Source organism: Zonotrichia leucophrys, chromosome 1 (assembly GCF_028769735.1).
Source record: "Zonotrichia leucophrys gambelii isolate GWCS_2022_RI chromosome 1, RI_Zleu_2.0, whole genome shotgun sequence".
Lineage (NCBI taxonomy): Eukaryota > Metazoa > Chordata > Aves > Passeriformes > Passerellidae > Zonotrichia > Zonotrichia leucophrys.
The window spans coordinates 109423849-109429848 of record NC_088169.1 but is presented as its reverse complement, the minus strand read 5'-3'; the positions used below and the strand labels follow the sequence as shown (position 1 = coordinate 109429848).

The window sequence follows — 6000 nt, the reverse complement described above, 5'->3', positions numbered from 1 at the left end:
AAAGTAGTTATTTTAAAACTTTTAAAAAAGATTTTAAATATTGTTAATATTTAACGTCATTATGTAAATACATTAATAATTAATTATATTTAATTATATAATGTGAATTCTAAAATATACATGTATTATCCATTAAATTCTAAAATGGATGTTTTAAAAATTCTAAAATTCCAAAAATGAGAATTTTAAAGAATGTTGATAGTAGCACAGAATAGTACCAGAAATTCAAACTATTGTGTGTGAAGAAAGGATTTACTAATATGTTTAAAGATACATTGAAACTGGGATAGGGATAAGAAAATAAAACTGACACTTGTCAAACTAAATGCTGACTTTATATTTGATTTAGATGAATTCCTTTGATACAGAGCAGATAATGCAATTGAGTTACTTCAAAGAAAATGGAAAATATAAACACCTAAATTTATATCATTCTAAAAAAACAGCAGAGAGATAAAAAGATTTGTATTGTATTAAAACAATCACCACCAGTCAATCTAGTTTTTAAAAGCTTTGCAAACACTCATGTAAGCTATCTGTGTATGAGCTAAATGGATATTCTATATTTTCCCTGAGAAAGTACCTCTTATTTGAACTGTAATTAGCCACTTTCTGTCTCTCCCTCACAAGAAATTGCTTCTTTTGAGCCTAATCCCACCCAGAATTTATGTAAAATCTGTGCATTCATGGGAAATAGTTGCATAAGGCTCAAGGTTCCCTTGAAAAAGAATTCTAAAATGATTCTCCTAGGCAGTAAAGATTTTTTGCATTAAGTGACTGGCAGTTCAGTACTTCTGAGAAATATATCACCTATTAAGATCTTTGAATTAGAAATGGATTTTTAAATGTCTCTAGTCCATGCTGGTGCTTTGGGATGTGGGACAAATTTCTATATATCTTTTGTGGGTATTTTGCTTCTTTGATTTAGGAGCACAGTCTGCATTAGGATCAATTTGTATTTTGAAGTAATTTAGGCTTTATTCTCAACTTACAAAATGGGATTTTAAAACCAAAATGGCATTGGCATTTGAGCTGAATACGAGAGCTGTGGTCCCTTCAGGGGATATTCAAAAGATGTGAGGCGTCTCAGAATGGGGAGTTTTGAGATAAGCAAAAGAATTCACTGAGGACACAGTCATATTTAAATCAGACCCTGATATTTCAGGGATGTTGGTGCCACATTATAGGTACTAGGCAGGAGTGGGTCTTTCTGAAAGGAAACAGCTGCTCCTTCATTAATTAATTAAATCTCACTTTATAAGGAGGAGCTTAAAGGGGATGTTCTGCCCCTTTTCCCCACTTTTGCTGATGCAGCAGTGGTGAGAGAAACCTTAAAGGTTTGAGTTTGGTGCCACCTGGACAAATGGCCAACTTTTCAATTCTAGTCATCTGCAGGTATGATGGAAGCTGTTTATTTTCCATATAATTCAGTGAGCCAGAGAGACCTAAAAAATTGCTGACCAAGTTTCTAGGGAAGTGTTGGGGTCATCCAGCTTGAGGATAGAAATCCTGTGTTTCAGCTGTGCTCGGAGTACTCTTTGTTTGTTCTGCATTAAGCAATCACTGCATAAAATATTGAAATATTTGAAAAAGGACTGGAGCACAGGCTGTGTGGCAGGCAGGAAAAGAAGTTAAAGGTGTGTTTCATCAATGCACATTAGTGAGATCTAGATGTGAGCAATCCACTGAGCTGCTCAGCTCAGTCAAGTGGTGAGTGCTTCTGAGCACGCCAAGGAGATTATTCTGTTGCTTCAAGTACTGAAAGTAATGTGTGTTATTGTTTAAATTGTGTTATATGAACTAGGAATTAGATGTTGGAGTTTTGAAGATCTAAAGTCAGAGCAAAGATGCCCTGTTTTTCTGGGTTTGTTATTAATTATTTCTGGAAAAGCTTATGTGTGAGCAGCATGGCTTGTGGTCTCCATATGTAGAAACATTAGATGTTGTATCTTAATAGGAAACTTTATTTCCCATCTGAATGTCTGATGCTGCATGATGACTCATAGAAACATCCATAATTTACAAGTGCCATGTCTATTTCTAGGTACTAAGCACCCAAAAATTCTGCTTGCTCTAGGCCTTGGATTTTAGAGTTGTATTGTTGCTGTTGTTTTTTTGGGGTTTCTTTGTTTTGTTTTGTTTGCTTGCTTTGGCCTAGATATTTGGTAAAAGTGATGGTTTACTGCAGCTTAGGATTTTCTGGTAATGGTTCTTAATGGACTTCTTTCAAAACTGTCAAGTGAATATTGTCTCAAAAATATAGAAATCATCAAATCTATGGTGGTGTTGATATATATGTGCTATGGTAAGTAATGTCATAGATGTGATTGAAGGAATTAAATAACAAACCTGAAAAGGCGCTTGTGCCAGGGTAATGGGAGGCAGGAGTAAAATTATGCAAAGATTATTTTTATTGACCATTGTAGAGTGTTTCTTTGTATATTTGCTGCGAAAACAAAAACAAACAAACAAACAAAAACCACAAAAAACCCCAAAATAAACCAAAACACCAAAACAAACAGGGGATCACTGCTCCAAGTTCCAATTCACTGAGCTTAGACTACCATAGTCAAAATTTATAAGGAAACTATTTCACAAACGCAGAGATAAGTACTGGCTATAAAGTATTTAATTTTCAAAAATTTTTCTTCTGCTTTGGAGAAAAGAAGTATCATTAGGAGCAGTAGATAATTGAGAATTTCTATTGATTTAGGCGTACCCACTTGCACCATTGCAGAAGATCTAGGTTCCGCATCTGTTCCAAATCAGATGGACAATGTATTCCAATTCCAAAATCATTAATATTTTGACTCTAGAACCCCTCATTACAGGACTCCTTCTGAAAAGTATGATGAAAAAAAAAAGATTTAAAGTTGTTTTCCTAGGATAGAAAAATTTTCGTTAAATGTTCCTCATCAGACCTACTGAGCTGACATTGTGGGAGCACTTAAGAAATAGTACAAGCTATTTCTTGCATTCTATCCCTCCACAAGTGTGGAAGGATAGAATGTAAGAAAATGGTGCAGAAAGCAATCTCACACCTGAGGAGTTGCAGCTGTGCTAATTACCAAGATTAGGAACAGGCCTGCCCTTAACAGGTCACAGCTGTGTCCAATAAGAGGAGGGGTATAAAAGAGTGGGATAGGGAGTTGGAGTTTGTTAGTTGTGCTGTGAGGAGAGATGGAGTTTGTTGGCTATGCTGTGAGGAAGGAGTCAGTGGAGCAAGGAGCTGTCCATGAGAAATCACCAAGAAGGTATGGAACTTTGCAATAAGATGACAACAGAGGGGTAGAGAAAAGTACTTGCCTTGTTTTCCTGTAGGCATTCAAGGTGTAGGTCCTCAATATCTGAATTACTCTTATAGCTCTGTGCAGCATGTCTCCAGCACCAGTAGCTTTCCCTGTCCAGCCTCTTGTTATATCAAAATTCCTTTTCCTCTGGGAATGATATATATTTAAATACTATTCTACCCCTTTAGCCCAGCTCAAGAGGTAATTTGTCAGTGTATTGATGTGAAATTTTGCAGAACTAGTGTCTCTGAGAAGCTTGTCGCTCAGGGATGCTGTTGGGCATTTACCATGGGGTGTTCTACTCACCTCATGCAAGAAATGGATTTGTCTTCATAATGACAAGTGTAAGAAAGTTGTATTGGGCTGGGAGCTCAGCTGGAACTGGAATTTTCAAAATGGCCATTTATGCCTTTCTGCAATAAAAAAAAAAACAGCAAAAACACTTAAAGAGGCAGATAGTTATTTTAAAAATTAACTTTTAAATTAAAAACTACAGAGATGTGTGGACTTGAAGGCTTAATGAAACACAAATTCTAAACCAAAAGCAAATATATATTTACTTTGTAAGACTATGTTATTAACTTTAGATTTTGTGCTTGAGTACCTCCTGTACTTTTCAGATGTTGTTAAACTGTAATGATGCATAGGCAGACCTCAGAAAAGCCCTTTGAAAAGGAATGGATTACAACCTGGATTTCTAAAAAAAAGCAAAGCTCAATTAGTCTGGAATACAATGCAATAGTAGCATTACATTGAGACTGATGGTTCAACACCTTCTGGTGGCCTCCACCTCATCTGTAATTTTACCATGTGCTTTGGCACTTAGAATAAGTGATGCTGTTTTAAAATAAACAAAATATGAGAGCTAAAGGGAACGTTCAAGTGAATGGAAGTGCTCCCAATAAGTGGGGGTGAAGGGACATTGTGCACATACAGTTGATCTGTAAACTGTTCAGTGAATCAATTGTATGAGCTCCTGTAAGAACTGGGGCTGCAGGAGTAGAAACAAAGAGCAGTACAAACTCTTCATGGGGGTTCTTATTATCTGATCAATTTTGAAAAAGTAGACAAAGAACCACTATTAACAACTCAGAGCAAATGCAGGAAAAAGGTCTTGAAATTGCCTGCTGTACTTCCTGGCCATCAGTTACCCATGGTAAGCTGAAAATAAAGCATGAAGAAAGCTTTGCATTCAAATTTTGTGATTTGTAAGATCTAGAAAGCACTTATTTTTTTCCAGCTTATTTATTGCAACTCTGCTGTAGTGAATTAGAAAAAATTAACTGGTTAATTGCCGGTGGAGGACGTGGGGAACTAAAATACAAGAATCTTGTTGTGGCAGAGGGACACCTGTTAGAGAGAATGGAGATGTAAACCAGAGCCTTATGCAATGTCAATGGAGACTGCATGCTTTTGTCAAATTTGATGGGCTGGTAAAGTTTACTAATGCCACCCTAACTCATGATAGCACAGTAGCAATGGGACTTTTTCTCAGCACTGTGCAAGAACTTTTCCGCTTGCTCTTGTTCAAACCTTTCTATGCAGCCACGTTTACCAATGCATTGAGAAACAGTGATTATCAGAATTAGGTCTGATAGATAGATTATCAGATAGGTCTGATTATCAGAAAGGTCTGACTATTTTCGCAAAGACAGAATAGTCACAGTTGGCAAGGACTTAGCCTTTAATCAGAGGTGCTGGGGCTGCTTGCTCATGATTTGTTCTCTCTGAATGTTTGCACCTTCCTTGGGGCTTTGGTGAATTGTCTTGTTGATTATTTTGGGCACTAGAGCCAGAACAAAAAGAAAAGAGAACTCCTAAATTATCCCCACCTGACATTACAACATATAGAGAAATTATGTGCATCAACAAGGGAACTTTGCAGAAAATCTTCTGTGAGTTTGCCCAAGGCTTCCCAAAATACCAGTGCTTGAGGGACTCTGTTTAAAGACTCAGAGACATTACCAGGATTTCTTGAGGCAACCTTAACACTGTTGGAGCTCCCGCAGAGAAATATTGATCATCATGGTTCTGCTGTTCCTTTTGAGCCTTGGAGCACAACACCCTTTCCTTTTTAAGTTCTGGAGTACATTATGCACAAAGTATCTGGCATAAGAGCTGTGTGCACTGCAGTTCAAGTAGGGTTCCTTTACAGGTCCTGTGCTTTTATAAGATTTGATTTTTTTTTCTTTAGCTTTTTAATACTTATATCTGCTCCTTGCCCAGTTTATTGCCTTTGTGTGCTCTGGTGACACGATTGTTTCTGTAATGGCTAAACAATAGCAGACAGTCAGGAAAATTACTTTGGATCAATTGGGAAGTAATTTTATCTTCCTATTTTCTGTGCAAGGTTTTTTTTTTTTTTTTTTTTTTTTTTTTTTGCAAAACCAAAATGTTTTATTCTTGAAAACACAAAAAAAACCCCCACAGATTTTCAAGTAATTCTGAGCTCTAAGAGTGTGATATTTTGGCATAACTTGAACCAAAATGCCATTTGTGAAATACTTAATTTTTCTCACATTTTTTCACATTTTTATAGTGTTCAAATTAAGTATTTTATGATTTCCTCTCTTTATTTTTCTTTTAAGTAAGTTGGTGTGACTAAAATAATTAAGTGGTTTCCTTTGTGTTTGCTCTTCTTGGGAGGTCTCAGTGTGGAGTGAATGAAAATGTTTAAAAAAAAAGTTTCTGAGGAGTCCTTGTCTGTTTC

The 6000-nt window shown here is 36.3% G+C and overlaps 1 long non-coding RNA gene across 7 annotated transcripts in view; it reads left to right on the top strand.

Annotated features, from left to right (window-relative positions):
• The first annotated feature begins 1297 nt into the window (after positions 1-1297).
• Positions 1298-6000, top strand: part of LOC135443257 (uncharacterized) — a 43894-nt gene continuing 39191 nt past the window's right edge. For 5 of the 7 annotated variants that reach the window (XR_010438938.1, XR_010438940.1, XR_010438933.1 and 2 more), the window contains exon 1: positions 3183-3254. This is a non-coding gene — a long non-coding RNA (uncharacterized LOC135443257). Of the gene's footprint in view, positions 1396-3182; positions 3255-6000 lie in introns of those variants that run through there. The other 2 variants (XR_010438927.1, XR_010438941.1) reach the window with 2 other exon arrangements.